Below are 22692 nucleotides of genomic sequence, written 5' to 3'. Positions count from 1 at the left end.
CAACTAAGTCCTTGCACTAGTACATCTGCCGTGACAATCCCACGACAGGTCTTGTCCATCACATCATTCTTTAATGATGTGATCCCGTTCATCAAATGACAACACATGTCTATGGTTAGGAAACATAACCATCTTTGATTAACGAGCTAGTCAAGTAGAGGCATACTAGGGAGACTCTGTTTTGTCTATGTATTCACACATGTACTAAGTTTCCGGTTAATACAATTCTAACATGAATAATAAACATTTATTATGATATAAGGAAATATAATAACAACTTTATTATTGCCTTTAGGGCATATTTTCTTCAGATTTCAGGTATGTGCTCATTGTGTTATGTATCTCTTGATGCTCCTTTTGTGCAAATAAAATGCACTCTTTGTCAAAAACATATGATTGACTACCTAGACATCGACATCCATGGCTACGTCTACGGCTACACAACGGCAACAAACTCTAGCCAACAGTGTCCACCTCGTCACTTACGTCCACGACACTCCTGCTCTGACTGCAGGAGGGAATAGAGGAGAAGACAAGAAAGGCACCAGAAGGGGATGCAGTCACCGCCCAAGGCGCCGACTCATCAGGCATTAGAGATGCAGTCGATTATGGCGCACCGAGAAGTTGACAGACGCAATCGATTATGGCGCCCAAATGACACATGGATCGGACGTGAGGCTAGTGCCGCTGTCTTGCCGGAGGCTGTGCGACCGTGGAAGACATTGCGACGGACGCCGGCGACGTAGAGTCGCACTCCGGTGCCACAACGGGTGACCGGCGACACCTGGCGCCGCAACCGCGTCATGGTGGACGTGTCGGCCTCCCACCACGACAAATCAATCATCGATCTCACGTCCATAGGCGACGTGTAGGCCAAGAGCTCCGACAAGGAAGAGTAGGGCATGGGAGATGGCGACGCGTCGAGTCCCATGAGCCGACGAATGTCCCATGTCCTACTCTACCTCGCCCGCTACCGCACCTTCACTTCAAGGGGCTCAACCTGCCACTAGACATGGACGCGTTCGGAACAAAAGGACGGTCAATGGTGAAAATTTCGAGTAGTTCTATGTTGCATGTAATCGTATGGATTTGATGATTTGAAGATTATGGTATCTGATTATGGAAATGAGTTTTTGTGTGCTGACCAGGCACTGTCCGTGGAGGCGCTTTTATGACTTGTGGTTGTAGATGCTCTTGATTTGATCCAAATTGATTCTACACGTAACCAAACCGGACGTGCGATTTTTCTATATCCGGCACGTGCATTAGCACAACAAATTCGGCCTGCAGTTCGACTGGGGGGAGGACCAAAACGATTCGGCCTGCAGTTAAGGAAGGAGAAGGAACGAAACTTAATTTATTACCACCTCGGATTTCTATAGGAAAGGAGGCATTATTCAAGCCTGTTATATATACACAGCTCCTTGCAGCGGCCGGACCAAGAAACACGTGGTCAATCAAATAAAAAATCATCATCAAATCAAACAAGAGAAAAGAGAAAAAGAGAAGAAGATGGGGAAAGGGAAGCACCAATCCCAATCCCAATCCCTGGTAAATGAAATCATCTCCGTGGAGAGGGAGCGCAGAGATTTGCTTGGCTCACTTACTCCCGCCTTCTCTCTCTGGAATGAAATCGATTCTCCAACAACGTGGACGATCGCCACAAAGGAGCCTGCTACTTCTTCTAGGGACGAGGACGATGAGAATCATCAACTCACGGACTACTTCAACTTGATGCTCCAGGATACGGAGGACCCGGGCCATCGGATGCTTTCTATGCTCCATCTTCTCAACAAATCCAATGACCCCATCTGCTCATACAAGGCCACTGAGCTGTGCAATACGGCAGCCAAATTAAATCAACGCTGCTACACACACGACAAATCTGAACGATTTTCAGATGACATAGTACATCAAGCCGTCCATGCATAGACCAAACACTGGATAGCACCGTTAATTCCTCCGTCGTCCAAAGTTCGTGTGGTGAAGTGTCGTCCGCATAGTAGTTTCGAATTAAATAGGCAAATCTCCAAGGAATTCATCACAAACCAGGAGCTGGAGCCGGAGCTGGGGCAGATCAACTTGCCGAGTCTTTTCAGGAAATATTCTCGATTTCCCGATAATTACGAGAACACGTTGGCCCAGTTTGTCATGGAGGAGGATGAAGAGAACAAGTATGAGGACGTTAAGGTGGAAGAGGAGGAGGAGCAGGAGAAGGACGTATCCACAATAATGGAGTATCTCAAGGAAAGGATGGACGTCGAGCAAGAATTTTTTGGCTATGATCGGACATACTGGGAAGATGTGTGGGGCAGCAGGATCGGACGGTGCGGTGGATTTATGGATACAAGTAAGTAACTTCCTTTCTCCTTGTATGCTCCTGGTATATATTGGTAATATTTTCATGTACCACAATGCTTCTTCATTTCTCAATCATATATTATCATAATGGTAAATAAATAAAATACATCAAACTAATTTGGCATTTATAATCAATAGGCTCGAGGAATCATCACTATCTTTGACAAGTGTATGCTCATGGAAGTCCAACATCCTTTACGTTTCTTGCCTTATAATACTTAAAAGGAATTTATTTACCACATGACACATCTGGTAAGCTATCCAAACAATTCAAAAAAAACTTAAAAGAAGGACTTGGAATAGGAGTCCGATCAAAAGAAACTGTCTGGAGATGGCGCGGGGGCGATGATGCGTGGGCGTTTCTTCTTCTTTTTTACATCTGGTGCGTGGGTGTTTGAAGGGGCCAAAGAAGAGGTGGGCGTGCGGTGTGACCGGGAGGGCTAAACACGCGTGTAGTGGTAAATCTGGACCATAGTTTCTGCACTCTAGGGGTCTCATGATATCTTTACTTTGCTTATTAATTTATTTTTCTTATTATTCATATTAGAATTCTGAAAGTAGACATTTTTCTGTGGTGCTGCAGCTGCATTGAGCCCTATGCTCTTTACACACTACACACCCAATACCATCCCATCCCCTGCCACTAGTAGAAAAAGAGGCTTCCATACGTCCCCATTAGTCCCCAAAATAATCGAACCGCGACCAAAGGGGTCTTTAGTCGCGGTTCGTGAGGAGACCCGCGACCAACTATCTGGGCCCAGCGCGCTCGGTCGACAGCTGGCGGACGGGAGGGGCTTTAGTCCCGGTTGGCCTGGCCGGGACTAAAGGTCCTCAGGCTGGCCCGAAGGCCTTTAGTCGCGGTTGGCCAGACCAACCGGGACTAAAGGGATTTGAGGCCTCATTTTCAAACTCTACCCCCCCCCCCCCCCCCCCCGGATCGCCTTTTCAGTTTTAGAAAAAACAAAAGAAAATGATGGAAATGTCAAAAAAAATAAAATAAAATAAGTTTCCCATGTGATATGTGGTCTAGTTGTTGGGAAAATTAACAAATATGAATTTCGACTTTATTTGCAAAATCTCTCTGGAATTTCTTAAAATGGGCATAACTTTTGCATACGAACTCGGATGAAAAAGTTTTTATATGAAAAATCATCTACTCGAAAAGTTACATCCGAGTTTAACGGGGCAACCCCGTTAAACATTTTCAAAATCCTCAAAAACCTAACAGAAAAAAAGATACGGGGCTTTTAAGATCTGGAGAGGCAAAAAAATTCAAAAAAATTCAAATTGTGGTCAAACTGTGGTCAAACAATGGTCAAGCTAATTATTCTAGAATATTAGTGTTACTAAATAATTATTTCAGTTTTTTTTTAAATTTTGGTCAAATCTGGTCAAACAGTGGTCAAACTAATTATTCCAGAAATATTAGTGTTACTAAATAATTATTGTTTTTTAAAACAATAGTTTCAAACTCAAACAATGAAATGTGTCACTTCATGCTCAAGCTAAATTCCTGAGGGTTAATAGAATTGACATCCTACTATTGTCAGGAAAACAACAAGTGCAGACTTGGAAACGAGGGAGAATAGAACCCGAAAGTTAAGCGTGCTCAGGCTGGAGTAGTGAGAGGATGGGTGACCGTCCGGGAAGTTAGATGATTTGGAATGATGAGGGGTGATTAGAAATTAGAGGATAAATTGAGCAAGTGATGAGGGGTGGTGATTAGAGATTAGAGGTTAAAATAATTCAGAAACAACCGGAACATTCTCTTCTCTTCTCTCGATCAAGGTCTAAGTACGAAGAACTCACCCGAGAAGTATGTACTCTATTTTGTTTACATGTCATTTTTCTTTGTTTCTTGTTCCTACCATTGTAGTCTATTGCGATTAGCCATTGGAGTTTACTATAATGATGATATGATGCTTGCAGGATTGTTCTTTATGCTTGACTGGTCCATCTCGTGTGATTGTTGCTCTGCAGCCTGTTGACTTTGAAGTTCAACTCCAAACAGTTGAAGGAGCAGAGTTCCAAGATACAACGTTGATCAGTCTTGGACACCGCCTTGAAGATGACCCATCAAGTGGCTCAGATGGTGATGGTTGTACAATTGTCTCGCTCTCCAACGACTGTTGTACAACAGAGTTAACCCTTCAGCAGCTTGATAGATCGCTCCAGGGTCCAGGCTACTATCGTGGGTGCACGTACGTGTTACAAAAGGGGATTGGCCATTCAAATTTGGATGTCGAGTTTTTTGCTCTTGGTCTCCCTTTGTTCCGACGGAGGTTATTCCTACCACTTAGGACATCTTCAACGCGAAGCGCTTGTGTAGGCGCTTGAGGAGATAAAGAAAAAGGATATTTTGCTTAGCGCCTGTGTAGGAGTCCCTGCTTGCAACGCAAATACCAATCTGTAGACGCTTCGCGATTTAATCGAAAATAAAACAATAACGTAAGCGTCCGCGCTCTCAACGCATCAGGTAACGAAGCGCCTCTGTTTTCTCTTGATTTTGTTGAGATCCACGTACTAATCGTATCATTCAGGTAGCGCCGGCCGCCAGTTCATTTGTCGCATGCAGAAAAAAAAATTGAAGCGCCGGACGACTGCTTTTGCATCGACGCAAGCGATATTCCTGGCTTCGACCGGGAAACGGGCAAAAAGGGCAGGAAATCGATCCTGGAGATGCCCTTATAGGCCAGTTGTGCTGCTTGACCGCCGTGGTGAAGGATTGCATAGAGGTTCGGAGAACTACCTTCAACTGTCGAGGAAAGTGGTTTCAGTGGAATCACAAGGAACGCTGAGAGTGGCCATAGAAGCCTATGGGAAGTCCCATAGCTGGATTGCTCGAAAGGGCCACATCGACTTTCCTGTTCAGCAATGCCAAACAAGCACACGTGATTGTTCAGTTGGCGACGCCACAGTGGAGGTGGTTGTAGCCTGGTCGTTGCTTGTCAAGGAAAAGGTGGACCTCTTGGTTGATTGCCCAGCCATATATGTGGCTATGTAAGATGTCAACCTTTTCTGTATCACCAGATTGTCAATCATATATACCAAACTCTTTAGCATTTCATTTTTCTCCTCTTATTTACTTTTTTACTGCCTACTATTGAGAAAAAATACGTCGATGTATTACAACTGTTTTAGGTCGGTTCATCCCAGAACCATCGACGGTTTTTCTCCTCCTAAAAAAATTCTTCTCGATGCCCCTCCGATCCGGGCTCCTGCATGTCTCTAGCTATCTCGACCTCCTCTCGGTGGCGCCCCTCTCTTTCCCTCTTCGTCCACTCCAGACTAATAGGAAAAGGATTATAGGTTGCTTCAAATTAGTGATGGTCCTAGAAACCGCCACGCTAATCCAATTCTGAGCCCAGGCTCATCTGCACCCACGTGAGTAAAAAATCAAAACAAATGCTAGCAAAATTCAAAAAATTCTTTTTTTTGCATTGTAGATAATTTGATGCGTGTGGTTCGCTCCAATTTTCAAATTATTTGGACATCTGAGCAGCTCTTGGCAAAAAGACAAATTCGGGGTATGTAAAAAAGTTTACTATTCACGCACTGTTCTAATCCAACTTGTCTTTTTTGCTAAGAGCTATTAAAATGTCCAAATGATCTGAAAATTGAAGCGGACCTCCGCAACAAATTTTCTACCATGCAAAAAAATTGGAATTTTCTTAAACAAATTCTAGTATTTGTTTTGATTTTTTTCTGACCGGATGCAGATGAGTCTGGGCACCAAAACGCTTCACTCAAACCTTAACTGCTATTTTGGAAAAGTAGCAATGGCGGGTACAAAAATTCCCCGCCACTGCAATCACCACAATAGTGGTGGGCAAAAATACCCATCCGCCAAGCTCTTTCAAATTTGCCCGGATGCTGAAAGCAAGCATTGGTTTCGCAACAGTGGCGGGCAAAACTTGTGGCCGCCACAGCAATATTTCAGTAAACCGCGACAAAAAATACAAAATTTGCAAAAGTTAGAAGTGGCGGGCAGTCACACATTTATTAAACCTAGAGTAGTCCCAAATTTTATCATGGGGTTTTGTATGGTGTCTATTACTAATGAAAAATGTTTGAAGTCCAAATGATTTAAATAAATGGAGTAGCACGCGGAAGGCGGTGGTTTATGTTCCAAACCCTGACACTTCGTTTGAGAGTGTCCGGTTTGCACATGAGGTACATCAAATTTTTACCGTAACGCTTCCAATTTTTTATCACACCCTACAAGGGTGCAATGAAGACACCATACCAAATTTAGTCCTCACCTTATTCAATTTCCCAGTTTCTTCCTCGCCTCACTCTCTCTTGCCAACTCCCCGCCCGAATGATTCCCCGGCCGAAGGCATCCCCGGCAACCGGAGCCGCCGCCGTACACGTTGTCTACCGTCCGCGCCGTCGCTTCCTCCACCCACCACCGCTTCCACCATCGCTTCGTCAAGAGCTGCCGCCCAGGGTAAGCGTCCTGCCCCGTCCGTTGTCCCCATCCACTAGGGTTAGGGATAGACAGCGGTGGGTAATCAGCACTAATTTGGCACTGTTCTTTAGCTAATTAGCAGCAAATCCGTAATATTATGGGGCGCTAGGGTAAATTTGCTTCAGTGGAGTAGTTACCAGACTTGTTAATTTTAGAATTTGCTTCAGTGCAGTAGTTATTAGACTTGTTAATTTGCTGAAGCTGTACTCCCTCCGTTCCTAAATATAAGTCTTTTTAGAGATTCCAAGCGGAGAAAAATCAGTGAATCTACACTCTAAAATATGCTTCACCAAAATTCACTAGAATGAAGCTAGAAGTCAAGAATCAGATATCAATACATACAGAATGTACGTGCATTTGACTTCAAGTTTTTCGGGGGATCATATACTTCTTGGAAACGTGAACTCCTAAATATACTCGGCTTCCTCCCGACCGAGTAAAAGTTGGGGACTCTTTTTCACGCCCCGCCCCCTGCTACGGTGTCGCCAGCGCTGGTGCTAGCGACTACCGCCCTACCCTGCTGCTTCCCTTCGCCCTTGCCACCCTTCTGCCAAGTATGAGCCTGTTGCTGGCCGACGCCCTCATTGTCGCCGGAGTCGAGCTGAAAATCCGCACCGCCACATCCACCCCGCCGCCGAAAAGCAGCTCAGATATTTTTCCTCCAAGCTTCACGACTCCTCACTATACTTTGCCGGTCATCTCCATGCCTCGTCGATCGCTAGTAGTGGCTCAACGTATCTAGCCGGCCATTACACCTCACTATGCTCTGCAGGGTGGAAATGTCAGTATAAAGTCCACTGCAAAAACCAACACTCATTCTTGATGCTATTGCATGAGAGGATCTATTGATTTGGCATTCATTCTTCTGATTGTCTGGCTCTCACAATGACCTGAATGTGTTATCGAGATCACAACTATTTGCTAGGCTTGTTGACGGAGAGGCTCCTCCTTGCAACTATATGGTCAATGGTCGTGAGTACACGATGGGTTAGTACCTTCCGGATGGCATCTATCCTCCATGGCCACATTTGTCAAAACAATTCCGCGTCCAAAAGGTAACAAAAGGTCTCTCTTGGCAACACGGCAAGATTCAACTTGGAAGGATGTGGAGAGAGCTATTAATGTACTTCAAAAGCATTTTGCCTTCGTTCGTGGCCCTGCCGGGTATTGGAACCCGAATGTTTTATGTCAAATTATGGCATGTTACATCATCTTGCATAACATGATCATTAAAGATGAGAGATGCATACTTGAGAACTATCGGTACATCACCAATGGGGATTCCGTTGAGCCAGAGCACGATGCAAATATGATACAGAGATTCCTCAAAGCGCATCGCGGGATCAAGAACCAAGAAGTTCATTACCAGCTCCAAGATGTTCTTGTTGAGCATCATTGGCATCTCCATAGCACTTTGTAGTTGTACTTTTATCATGCTATTTACTTCATTTGGACGCTTCGGTGTGTTTGAATTTGTAATAATTTCGTTTGGAAACTATGAATTTGTAAAGTGTGTGAACCTTATTATGTTTAGATTTAATATGTGTGCAAATATGTACGTTGCAGTGAGTGTGGCGTTTCTGATCCCGGGCTCAGCTGCACCCGCGCTGATGAAAAAATTCAAAACAAATACTAGAAAAAATTAAAAAATTCCAAATTTTCTTTGGGTGCTAGATAATTTGATGCGAGAGGTCCGCTGCAAATTTCAACTCATTTGGACATTTGATCAGCTCACTGCAAAAAAGACAAAATCGGGGTCTGTAAAAAAGTTTACTGTTCACGCACTGTTTTGATCCGATTTGTCTTTTTTGCCGAGAGCTGCTCAGATATCCAAATGAGTTGAAATTTGGAGTGGACCTCACGCATCAAATTATCTACCACACAAAAAAATTGGATTTGTTTGAATTTTTCTAGTATTTGTTTTGATTTTTTTCTGACCGGGAGCAGATGAGCCTGCGCACCGATTTGGATTTTCACCCGTTATAATGTGCTATGTAAACTAGAATTGGATTTTTTTTTGGGAAAAATACAAAATTTTACTCCGTTAAATTTAGAAGATTGGTTAGAAACGACCATTTCTTAGAAAGAAAATCTGCTCCACTAAAGGATGCTCGGCTGGATACTCCTCAAAATTTTAGAGAGTACATGTTTTTAGGCACAGTGATACAAGACTCCTTTGCGGGTTAATTAAAACATAACTACACAACTACACCTTAATCAAAACAGAATATATCATAAGCTAGCCCGCGCATTTGCTAGTTATAATCAAAACAGAATATTTCACCCCACATAAGTCAGTATAGTTTGTTTTTGAAAAAGAGAAGTCAGTAAATAGTTGGATAACATAAGCTGCAGGTACTCAAAACACTTAGATAGACGGTCGATACTCAAATACTTCAACATGTCATAGTTGGTGCACTATCAACCAGATAACATAAGCTAGATTTGATACAGAAATTCTGCATGCAATCATCGATCAGGGTACAATATAATATCCCTCCGGTACTAGCCAAGCTCGTCCATGGGAAGGAGGGACCAAGCAACAATGATCTCCACCACCCTAGAGTTGCCAAGTGAGCATTTCCGCTTGCTTACTTGGCATTGCTGTACAGGAAAGTTCACATGACCCTGTAGAGGAGTGGAACCAGCATTCGAGTAAGCTTGTATGCAAACTTTCAATGTACTATGTGTATCCACCGAAACCACATTCCTTGATAAATGTATGTAACCATCTGAACGTGCAGGCATTTCTTTGCCGCGAGATTCAAGCAACACAACTTCCATAGGCATGGAATCAATAGCCTCCTCTACTACAGGAGACAAGGAGCAAGAAACTTGGCATCCATACTTACAAGGCCACTTTCCTTTGACAACGCGAACACCAACAATGGTGGCCTGGATTGCTTTAGTAAGCCCCTCAAGGCTTAACTCTGCCATACAACAACGGCTGTAGATCAGAATGGTGGAGCACCGCCTGTCAAAACCGTAACTATAGCTGGAAGTGAACAATGCTGTATCTTTGGACTCTGCTCCGTACTTCATTTTTAGTTGGACTTCAAACCTAACACGATCTTCAGCCACAATTGCACGAGACGGGCCGATCAAATGCAAAAAAGGGTCCTGCAAGCAGCAGCATCATAATTACTGTACTTAATAGAAACAAACTAATCAAAAAGTACTCCCTCCGTTCCCAAATATAAGTCTTTCTAGAGATTCCAATAAGTGACTACATACGAAGCAAAATGAGTGAATCTACACTCTAAAATATGTCTACATACATCCGTATATTGTAGTCCATTTGAAATGTCTAAAAAGACTTATATTTAGGAACGGAGGGAGTAGATAGGAAGAAGGTTGGCACTGTACATACATCTTGGGTGACTCGTTGGCAGTTAGCCTCGGACCGGTGGAAGAGAATGTTGCGGTTGTGGTCAAAGCAGTCTCGTGCGGCAACCACGCCGTAGACATGGAGAGGCCAGTCAAGATTGGGATTGAGGTTGACGATTTTGATAGAGTAGATCTGCAAGGCGCGGCCGACCATAGAAGAGTATGGAAATTTAGCAGGCGTGTGCGTAAACTGCATAGGACTCCATGTAGCTGCAACACCAGATTAATTGAAATAAGTGAGTGCGGGCGGGCTTAGAAATCAATCAAACTAGTCGAGCGACACGTGCTAAACCAGCAACAAGTAATATGGATCGGAGGAGGAAGTAGTAGATTTCGTAAATTTGCATGCATACACAAGAAAAGGAATTATTTTTGTGTCGATATATATGGAAACTGAATCATACTATATAATTACAAGGAAAAAAAAAGCAATCTTACTTGTGTCGTAAAATGTGCCATGGGCTGGCGGTCGGCTTCCCCACGTGGACTCCCAGCCGGAATCGTGAAAACGAAGATGCCAAGGAATTTCGTCCTCCTTGTCGTTACGAGGAGGAGATATGTGGGTGTTTATAAGCTGTGAGATGCTGAGCAATGCGGTGGACATGAGACGAATCTTTTGGAGCTTGTCCGAGGGCACGCGGTGGATTTCATCTTCATCTTGAGAATTGCTCAGCCGGGACTGAATCCGACGGCGCAACCGTTGCGTCTCATGGATGAGAAAGCCGAGGGCCTTGTCAGCATTATCAACAAGGTAAGCCGAGTCGACGGCCTTGTTGATTTGTTGTTGGGTAGTACTACTAGTATTATGCATCTCCTCCTCAACGGAAAAGTTGGACATCTATATCTATCTATGTGCGATTGACTATGGAACGTATCTGTATCTGTATGATGATATCTCACGGTACGGTGGCGAGGAAGAGGGCCGCCCAAGCCCAAGAATTTATTCTGTATCCTCTCCTCTCCTCGGGTCGGGGACTCGGTCTCCGTCTCCGTCTCCGTCTTGTGGCCGGATGGCGAAACCGTCTCGCTCTCCATGTCCATCACCTCCCTCGTGCCTTGCCGCGGTCGGTGTGCCTATATATGCCGTTGCCGAGTGGTGGTGTCGTCTGAGGCTAGTTGTCACTCGAGCTGAGTTGCCCTTCTTCGACGTCGTCGCGCCATAGGCAGGCATTGTCCGCCGACCACGATTCATCTTGCTTGTTGCAAAGGAGGAGCAGGAGCAGAGTATATATGTTGCAGATCCCGTGCCAGACGCAGCTAGCGGCCAGCTTGCTTGTAGTTGTAGACCAACCACAACCACAATTGCACCCAAGTTTCCGGATCTCCGCGCGCGGCGTCACCCATCTTCGACCGAGTCCGGCGCCCACCTCGCATCCGACCATGCATGACCGCCGCCGAACATGCCATCACCGCCATCTCAGGCAGGATCCCACCCATGCAACACGAACTCGCGTCGTCCGCGTGGAGCCGCTGCAGTTCGTCAAACTCGGCCTGGACATGGAGTTACACCCCCGGTGGTGGTGTGTCGTGCCTGTCGGCACAGAGCTAAGCTATGCCATCGTCGAGGCTCAACTGAACACTACCCGTGCGTGCCCGTCATCGCCGGCCATCTTCGTCCATCGCCGGCCAGTATTTCTAGCTCTAGATTTCTCAACAAGGCTAAACTAGTTGAGAATTTTTTATTTTTATTTTTTGATTCAAAAGATGGAGAAGATTCATACTAGGACTACTGACTAATTTGCCCTTCCTCTGTATCTTTTCATTTTAATTAAATTCGCCATTCGCCGATTGCATTAAAATGAGAATCGCTAGACTACTGATCACTACCGGAATCGCACCCTATGCCGACGGCCCTGGCCGTCGGCATAGCCCTGAATGGCCGTCGGGACAGGCCTATGCCGACGGCCCCCGTCGGCATAGGACCATCGGCAACATATCCGTCGGCGTAGCCCGGGAGGCCGTCAGCATAGGCCCTATCCTGACGGTGTCCGTACATCTATGCCGACGGCCCTGGCCGTCGGCAACGTTACCTTCTAACGGCGGCCGCCGTCAAGTGCTGACCAACGCCTGCTCGCCACGTGGCAAGCCTATGCCGACGGCCTAGCCGTCGGCATAGATTTAAACTAAGCTGACGGCCAGGCCGTCGGCATAGGCCTGCCACGTGGCAGCAACTGGGCTCTCCTGGGGCAAGGCTATGCCGACGGCCTGGCCGTCAGCTTAGTATATATGTATGCCGACGGCCAGGCCGTCGGCATAGACTTGCCCGAGGAGCTCCCAGTTGCTGACACGTGGAGTCTATGCCGACGGCATAGATGCCACGCGTCAGCAACTAGGAGCTCCGGCCAGCCCTATGCCGACGGCCTAGCCGTCGGCCGTCGGCATAGTTTGTATTTGATTTTTTTGTGTGTTTGTTTTCAAATCAATTCAATTCAGATATACAGCACATATCAGCAGATATATATGATGGAAATAGACATATAGAACACATCTAAGTATCATCCGTCACCATCACAACAATATATGCATAAGCATCATCATAATCAACATAAAGATAAGCATAAGCATATAAAGAAGCACGCAAGTCATCTAAAGGACCATCAAAGACCACAAGTTTATCATCATCACCACACACAAGTCATCTAAAGATAGATAAGCATAAGCACACAAGTAACCAAAAGGCTTAAGCGCCAGGACGTCGAGCACCGCGGAGGTCGTCACCGCCAAGACCGCTGAAGCCCAGGTCGTCAGTGCTAGCGGCAGCGCTACCGCCAAGACCGCCTCCACCTCCGCCTCCGCCTCCATGGATCGGAGTGGTTGGGCTCCGTGACTCGGGAGTGCTGCGAAGACCATCGACAACGGTTGATCCACCGGTTCCCTGGATGTTGAAAAGACATATTAACGGGATATATGACTGTGTTGAAAGGCATGATATGCTTTGAGTGAATAGATTGGGGATGAACTAACCGGCGAGGGGCCAGCGTTCTGTGCCACAAACTCCTCAAAGGTCAGCAACGTTGGTTGTGCTGGAGGACCCTCTGCTGATGGCCATTGAGGACACCTGCCGGCCGCCATTTCCTGAAAAGCGTGCTGCATCTGGCGATCCCTCTGCTGATGGTATGCATGAAGGCGGTCGTGCCACGCCATGGTCTCCTGACGTGTGTACTCCATGTAGGCCTACAGTATGACATGATGAGACTCATAAAACTACTAAATGCGGAAAATAAAGGGAGCAATGAAGATAAAGGGAAAATACTTACAGTTTGCTGCTCCTGAAAGAGGGACAGTGACGGTGCACTGCTCATGGGCGTGCTCGTGCGCTGGCTCAGGGTCGGGTCGATCCGACGGAGCTGTGTGTAGGAGATAGTAGGAGTGATCACAGCATCGAGAACCGCCTCCCGACCATGCTCCTTCGGCCCCATGCCCACCACCACCCTTTCATCCAGATCCGCCGCAATGGGGTCAGGTGTGTCAGGATGTAACGTCAGATACCCATCGGAGTAGGCCTTCTTCCTATGCGCGGTCTTCTTGCCGTAGTACTTGGGCTCGCCAGGCTTGGGGTCCTTCCGCGTATGGGCGATCTCCCACGCCTGCATGTGTGAGAGCGGCCGCTTCAGTTTCTCCTCCTGCGCCACCAAATAGAGGTTAGTCATACATAAGAAAGTAATGGTAAATAGAAGAAGAAGAATGTTTAATGGGGTTAGTCATACATTAACTGCCTTGTGGAGATAGTGGTTTCGGTTTCCCTGAGCATGTACTCCCTCCTTCCCTCGGTTAGCCTTGTTTTTGAGTCTCATAGCCACCCAGGCTCCAGCCTCATCACACCAAAGATCCACCAATGCCGCCCAGGACTCGTCTTTTCCATAACACCAATTTGGTAACACCTACATAATGAAAGCATAATGGCATGTCAACACGAAACGGTGAAATGTACCACAAGGTAATGAAAGAATAATGAAAGCATAATGAAAAATCTTTTATACTTACCTTCAAGAACTCGTCCCTCTCCAAGGTAATGCCCATCCTCCGCGCGTCTTCCTTGGTCATCTTCACACCAAGATAGTCGTGATGGTATGTCGAGATGGCCACATAGCGCACCTCGTACTGCATCTGGCGGGCCTTCTTCTTGCATTGGCGTAGCACGATCTGGTCCGCTCTGGCCCTGTGCTCCGGGAGAACTCGATAGAATTTCTACAATCATGCACGAAACAAGAATGGAAGAAGCCATGAGTTAAATCATTCATGAAACTAGAATGGACTTGTGCTTCTGAAGAGAACTCACCCAGAAAGTGGTGATCACGGCCTTGGCATGGGTCCCATGGTCCACGTGGAGGGCCGCTTCCCAGTGCTCCCAGCTCGTGGCCAAGACCCGATGGTTCGGGTGCCTGACTGGATCCGGACAGTACAACCCCAGCCAGTGTAACTTCAGCAAGACGGTGATGATGCCGTTGGGAATACGGACCCCTTTAGAATATATCCAGTTGCTGCAAAAGAATGAACTATTAGCATGTGACAAGCAAAATAAATAACAACCGGAATGAGCATGTGACAAGCAAAATAATGAAATTATTATAAAGTGGCACTTACTCTTTCCCCGTGGGCTCAATGAGCCACTTCTGCTCCTCTGTAGCAGGAACCTACTTTGATAGCTTTGCGTTACCACGTAGCCACCCCTTGTTGTCAACCCCCTCCCCGCCAGCACCATCATCCCCGCCACCACCCTCCTCCTCGCCTGCCTCCCCCTCCCCAACCTCCTCCTCCTCGTCCTCCTCCTCCACCTCCTCCTCGGCCCCATCCCGAACCTCCTTCTCCTCGCCTGCCTCGTCCTCCTCCTCCTCACCAGAGGAGGGTACCTCACTAGAGGAGGGTACCTCACTAGAGGATGGCCTCGAAGACAACACCCCTAAGTCGGTGAGGGTGCGCTCTTTCTGGCCGCGACCCCCTGTAGTGGCTCTCCCCCACCACCTCGCCCTCTAGGGGCTCTCCCCCCGCCCCCTCCTCCTCTAGGGGCACCTCTCCCTCGACCTCCCTGTGAGGAGTCATCGTCAAGTAGCCGGGGGGGGAGGATTACGTGCTCGACCACTCCGACTAGGCAGGCCAACGACCTTGCGTAGGAAACCCACGCCGTCGGCCTTCCCCTTGCCCATGTTCCACGAACCTGCATTGAAAAGAGAATAAGCAATTAGTAAATTAATGAAATGAAGGAAAAGGCATGATAATAAACACATTAATAAAAATGCATAAAAGGCATATTCCTAAACTATAGAAAAAAAGACTTGACACGTACATCTGCTACAAACCATATGAATCATCACTGTTGTAACCTCTTTCTCGGTCCGTCTCATCATCACTATCAATCATATCATCTTCGTTGTCTGACGGAGGTGGAGGCTCTTCCTCGTCGTCAGCGTCTTCGTTTAACTTTTCTAGCATAAGTATGTCATTTTCATTGACAATGGTCTCACCATCATTCCGTGCTTCGTCGTCATTTGGATCCACATCATCATCACCCAATGGTCTAGCGTCATCGTTTCTAACCACATCATCATCATCAGGTTGCTCTTGATAGAACACTCCCTTGTATGTCATGGGGTTAATGTTGTAGTAATCGTCTTCATTCGGGTTCGGTAGCTTACCATGTGGCGACACCTTGAACACAACTTCCCAACCCTTTAGGTACTCTTTCTGGCATGGGTAAGGCAGATAATATACTTGTGTAGCTTGGGTAGCCGCAATGAAGAGATTGGCTCCGGCATAGACGGTTGATGGTTTAACTTCGACCAAACCAATGGAAGGCGTATGTTTTACCCCCTCCCGCGGATCGAACCATCGACATTTGAACACAGGCAGACTTAGGGTCTCGCGTGCATTAGTTAACTAATAAATGTTGAACTAGGTATTTAATAGGGGAGTGTGGAAAATTACTTTCTCCATGAACCAAGCAACAAATTTTTTACGTCCAGGGTTTCCATGGCGGAGAAGAGTAAGTGCCTCCGCCTCAGTAGGAGGATTCATTCCCGTCCATTCCTCTTGAACGAAATCACTAAAAAATGAAAACCGGTGTTAGACCGGGACTAAGTGAACATAAAACATGATGATGTGGAAGACATAAAGGAATGGTGTAGTGGTATTACCTCATCCACACTTCCTCAACTTCCCTGATGTTGTGCAAGATATAGAACATGAGGTCCTCCCACTCTTGTCGTGGCATGTTATAAGGTTTCGAGGCCCCAGCCCTCCCACCTTGCGCGTTGAATAGATGGAGCTTGGGTTGATACTTCGGCTCTTCTATATTGTATCGAGGCACCTTGTTATGCAGATGGGGAACGTGGTCTGGATAGTATGATGTCCTGAGGTCTGACACCTCCTCTAGGATAACTGCCTCAGCTATGGAAGCTTCAATCTTAGCTTTGTTTCCACATTTCTGTCGGAGATGCTTGTTCTGTCTCTCAGGGCCGTACTGCCAGCGATTCTGCACAGGCCCCCCCCAACAATACCTCGTTCGCGAGGTGCAGAATGAGATGTGTCATCGGTGTAAAGAAGCCTGGCGGAAAGATCTTCTCTAGCTTGACTATCAACTCCGGTGCCTTCTTATGCAATTTTTCAATCACGTCTTTACTTACTTCTTTAGCACAGAGTGTGCGGAAGAAATGGCTTAGCTCGGCAAGCACTCGCCAGACATGCTCGGGGACATAGCCTCGAACCATCACCGGCATTATCCGCTCAATCCATACATGGTAGTCATGACTCTTCAGGCCGGTCACTTTGCCCGTTGAAAGATTGACTCCCTTACTTATATTCGATGCATAACCATCGGTGAACTTCAAAATGTGTTTCAGCCAGATAAGTACTTCCTTTTTTCTGGCGGTTTAAGGACAAAGTCAGCATCTGGCTTGAACCAGTTTTTTCGACCGCCTGTGGGAGGCTTCATGTTCAGACGTGGTCTATCACAAATTCTCTGTTGATCGGCTCTAGCTTTAACGTTATCCTTCGTCTTATCAGGAATATTGAGGATCGTGTGGAAAAGGGACTCTGCCACATTCTTTTCGGTGTGCATCACATCGATATTGTAAGGAAGTTTGAGGTCCTTGAAATAGGGAAGCTGTGAGAAGGGGGTAATGTGAGTCCAGTTGTGTGTCTCACCATATCCCTCGAAGCCTTTGGCTTTGGCTTTGGCTTTGCCTTTGACTTTAGGCTGGAGAGCTTTTAGCTGAGCAAGAACATCTGCCCCCGAAAATGTTGGAATCTCGGTTACTTCATGAACAACCCGGCCTTTCGTGAAGTTCTTCTTGTCTTCCCTGTCTGGATGGTCTGGAGGGAGGAACTGTCGATGCAGATCAAAGGCTACATACTTGCCACCCTTACTCAGCCAAATCATTCGCAGAGCCTGCATGCACACTGGGCATGGCATCTTCCCACTTGTACACCATCCGCAGAATAGAGCATAGCCGGGAAAGTCATGCATGCAATAGTGCAACCAAACTTTCATCAAGAAATTTCTCTGCAGATCCCGGTCATATGTCAACGTCGGAAAGTACCAAGAATGGTGCAAAGCATCCACCAGCGGCTGCATAAACACACCCAATTGCTTCCCCGGATAATCAGGCCCCGGAATGATGAGCGACAAGAACATGGTCTTGCGTTGCATTAGGGCACCGGGAGGAAGATTGAGCGGAATTACAAACACGGGCCAGCAGATGTATGGATTGGACGACATACCATATGGATTCAACCCATCACCTGATATGGCTATTCTGACATTCCCAGCCTCGGCTGCTTCCTCGGGGTATTCTTCATCGAACGACTTCCATGCTTCCCCTTCCGATGGATGTACGATTTTTTTTGGATTGTACCTTATACCTTCCTTGTGCCACTTTATCATTTTGGCAGACTCCTTCGTGATGAAAAGGCGCTGCAGTCTTTTTATAAAATCAAGATACTGAAGAACCTTAACGGGGATGGTTAGCTGCTTTTTCTCACCATCCTCACCGACCACCTCAATGTACCGAGACGAACCGCACTGCCTACAATACTTGTCATCCGCATACTCGTGCCTAAACAAAAGGCAATTCTTCGGGCAAACATCTATTTTCTCATAATCCATAGAGAGTGCCTTCATGATTTTCTTTGTATCGTACATGCTTTTCGGCAGTTCATGACCCTCAGGGAGGCTGTTAGCCCATACTCCCAAGAATGCTTCGAAGTATTTCTGGCTACAGCCGTACTCAGCCTTGACTGCAATCAGTTGCGAGATGGCATCCAGCTGAGATATTTTCGCACCCGCATAAAGAGGTTTCTTCGACGAGGCCAAGACCTCCAAGAAGGCCTTTGCGGTTGCCTCCGGCTCCTCCGGTTCATTCTTTGAAGGTGTCGCATTTCCCGTTTCTGCAACAATGACATCATCTAGCATGTCCCTGACCCCGTTGTCCTCATATCCATCGATGCGTTGTCGCATCACCTCCTCTCTACCACGGTCCTGCTCGGCTATGTTTATCAGCGGCATGTCAAAGTTTGGCATATATCCGTGCGTGCGAAGGTGCTCACTCATGTCCGTCTGATTTCTACGGTGACATCTGGCACATCTCGCACAGGGGCATGGTGGGATAATTCTCATTGGACGACGGAATATCTCCTTCAAATACACATCGGTTTTCGCGATCCACTCTGATGTTACTCGATTCCGACAGATAAAACCACTGTACATCCACTGATTATCTGCCATCCTCTGCTTTTTTGCAAGCCACACAACATAATTAAGGATTCATTTAAATTAATCACATCAAATTTTCAGTTTCTACCACGTTTAATCCACCTACATCTCTAATAGGTAAAGATGGGTCCTAATCCCACCCGAGGATGTGTAGATTGAGTACGTTCTCCATTCTACCCCGTTCCGAGACAAAATTTCGGCAGCACCTCCCCGCTGTTCTCCAGATACACGTCTCGGCAAATAGCCGAGAGAATGTGCTCCGGAGAACAATGGGGAGGCGCCGCCGAAATCCTGTCTCGGAACGGGGTAGAACATGGAGAACATACCCAATCTACACATCCTCGGGCTGTCCATGGAAAATGCTGGACAATCCGAAAGAGCTGCGGTGATAAATATGCAATTAAATGCATATTTATCGATGCAACCCTTTCGGACGGGAGACCTAGGTTAAGCCAGGTGACTTGAGAATGAAATCTAGTGATATGAAAAAAGGGACGAGATGGACTTGTAGCTCACCCTCGGCTGTAGAGGAAGTAGTCGAACAGCAGAGGGATGCTCAGGGGGACCAACGCGTCGGACAACGGTCACTCCGATGAAATGCGACACCACAAAGCCTGCAAATTCCATCGCGACAAAAAATTAGAACATCACAACTAATAGAACATCACAATATCATCATCATCGTCTAACAATCATCGAATCATAAAAAAAACATCATCATCATCCAAAAATTATCGAAGCATAAAAAAACATCATCATCTATCATCAACATCATCATCTACCATCTGTCATCTATCATCATCATCATCTCAAAATCATCGAAGCATAAAAAATCATCATTATCACTTCTCATCTAACAATCATCATAATCATCTAAAAAAATCCGTATGAACAAGTTATCTATCTAACTACCATCTATGTGTCTAACTATCACATTTAGCCCTCTTATCCTCTGCAAAATCATGAAAAAAACAGAAAAAATGTTCTTGGGAGGGAAGGGGGGCCGGACCTAACGGAGAGGAGGTTGAGGCGGCGGCTGCTCCGGGGAGGGAGCGCGGTGACTCCGGGCAGGAGGCCCTCGCCTCACCACCGAGCGGCGGCAGTGTTGGGTGGGGATGAGGTCGACTCGGGGCGGGGTGGCGGCGTTGGGCGGGGACGAGGTCGGGGCGGGGCGGCGGCCAGGGCGGGGACGAGGTCGAGCCGGGGCGGCGGTGTTGGGAGGCGACGAGTTCGGGGCGGGGACGAGGTCGGGGTGGGGAGGGGCGTCGGCCGGGGCGTGGATGAGGTCGGGGCGGGGACGAGGTCGGGGTGGGGAGGGGCGTCGGCCGGGGCGTGGATGAGGTCGGGGCGGGGCGTTGGCCGGGGCAGGGACGAGGTCGGGGCGGGGAGGGGCGTCGGCCGGGGCGGGGTCGAGGTCGGGGAGGGGAGGGGCGTCGGTCGGGGCGGGGCGTCAGCCGGGGCGGGGACGAGGTCGGGGCGGGGCGGCGGCGTTGGGTGGCGGCGGCTATCGGGGTCGAGAGAGAGGTTGGGGTCAGGGTGAGACAGAGAGGGAATGGGTGTAGGAGGACGAACAGCGAGTGGATAAGGTCACCCCTATGCCGACGGCCTGGCCGTCGGCATAGGATAGGTCCACAAGTCAGTGGAGCGGGAGGAGTGGATAAGGTGGCCCTATGCCGACGGCCAGGCCGTCGGCATAGGAGTGGTCCCACCTGACAGCGAGAGGGCCATCGAGTGGATAAAGGTGGCTCTATGCCGACGGCTATGCCGTAGGCATAGATGGCAACTACTTTTTTTTGAAAAAATAGTCCCACCTCGCCGAGGGAAAAACAATTTGACCTGTTTAAATAGTTCACTAATCCATACGTTATAAGCTCCGGTATTCATTAGACTTATATGAAGAAAATGGACAATTGCTGTGAACTTTTCAGTGCTCGGGCACCGGGCGTGCCCGGGCAGCCGGCCCGGTGCCCGAGCACTAAAATGTTCACAGCAATTGTACATTTTCAATGATGAATAACGGAGTTTTTAATCAATTCAATTATTACATTTTTAAATTCTTAGTTTACCGTCTGTATGGGACCCGGTACCCGGCACCTGGAGGGGGGAAACGGACGCGTCGGGTCTACACGGAGGGGATCTTGCTGTGGGTCTGGCCCGGATGTTGCTCCAAAGTGTTCCTATGGGCTGATCTACCACAACCGGGTGGATAGGTCCACAGCTCAAAGCCCGTCCGTGCAAAGTCAAAGGGCTAGATCCCGTGGTCAAATGCTACAGGTTAGGTGGGACGGGGGGCCTAGGGGGTAGCAATGCCACCCGAGCGTCGCACCGGGCCCCCATACATGCGGGGTGGTGTGGTGGCATGTCCGAAGAGGCGGCACGCGTCTCCGGGGGGTGCCCCCCTCACGAACGGCGATGACACGGTAGTAGACGTTCTGCGGTAACGATGCGGCGTGAATATTATTAAATACTCGGAGCGCGATAAAATCATGAGTTTTTACATGACGCGGGCACATGTGCTGTAGGACTGATGGTAATTTTTCATAATTGTTCGTGATGGAGTAGTATCTGAACAATTCCCTCTATGCGGATTGCTCTTCGCGTGTCTACGACTATGGCCGGCGGCCTCCGAGGGCTAGCATGCCGCCAAATCTTGCGTAGGCGGCCTCTCACAAGTCTGGAAGTGTTGTGGCGGGTGCAAACGCCCGGCACGCGTCTCCGGGGTGTGCATCCCCTCACGGACGGCGCTGCCGCCGGCACCTGGAGGGGGGAAACAGACGCGTCGGGTCTACACGGAGGGGATCTTGCTGTGGGTCTGGCCCGGATGTTGCTCCAAAGTGTTCCTATGGGCTTACCTAACACAACCGGGTGGATAGGTCCACTACTCAAAGCCCGTCCGTGCAAAGTCAAAGGGCTAGATCCCGTGGTCAAACGCTACAGGGTAGGCGGGACGGGGGCCCTGGGGGGTAGCAATGCCACCGAGCGTCGCACCGGGCCCCAATACATGCGGGGTGGTGTGGTGGCATGTCCGAAGAGGCGGCACGCGTCTCCGGGGGGTGCCCCCCTCACGAACGGCGATGACACGGTAGTAGACGTTCTGCGGTAACGATGCGGCGTGAATATTATTAAATACTCGGAGCGCGATAAAATCATGAGTTTTTTACACGACGCGGGCACATGTGCTGTAGGACTGATGGTAATTTTTCATAATTGTTCGTGATGGAGTAGTATCTGAACAATTCCCTCTATGCGGATTGCTCTTCGTGTGTCTACGACTGTGGCCGGCGGCCTCCGGGGGCTAGCATGCCGCCAAATCTTGCGTAGGCGGCCTCTCACAAGTCTGGAAGTGTTGTGGCGGGTGCAAACGCCCGGCACGCGTCTCCGAGGTGTGCCCCCCCTCACGGACGGCGGCGCCGCCGACACCTGGAGGGGAGAAACGGACGCGTCGGGTCTACACGGAGGGGATCTTGCTGTGGGTCTGGCCCGGATATTGCTCCAAAGTGTTCCTATGGGCTTACCTAACACAACCGGGTGGATAGGTCCACTACTCAAAGCCCGTCCGTGCAAAGTCAAAGGGCTAGATCCCGTGGTCAAACGCTACAGGGTTAGGCGGGACGGGGGGCCTGGGGGTAGCAATGCCACCCGAGCGTCGCACCGGGCCCAGATACATGCGGGGTGGTGTGGTGGCATGTCCGAAGAGGCGGCACGCATCTCCGGGGGGTGCCCCCCCTCACGAACGGCGATGACACGGTAGTAGACGTTCTGCGGT

The 22692-nt window shown here is 48.2% G+C and overlaps 1 pseudogene; it reads left to right on the top strand.

The window, feature by feature from the left end:
• Positions 1 to 803: 803 nt before the first annotated feature.
• LOC109750560 (uncharacterized) lies at positions 804 to 5365 on the top strand (annotated as a pseudogene).
• The last annotated feature ends 17327 nt before the right edge of the window (positions 5366 to 22692 follow it).

Source organism: Aegilops tauschii, chromosome 2 (assembly GCF_002575655.3).
Source record: "Aegilops tauschii subsp. strangulata cultivar AL8/78 chromosome 2, Aet v6.0, whole genome shotgun sequence".
Classification (NCBI taxonomy): domain Eukaryota; kingdom Viridiplantae; phylum Streptophyta; class Magnoliopsida; order Poales; family Poaceae; genus Aegilops; species Aegilops tauschii.
Note: the sequence above shows the minus strand (reverse complement) of the source record. Positions and strands in the feature narration are given on the sequence as shown.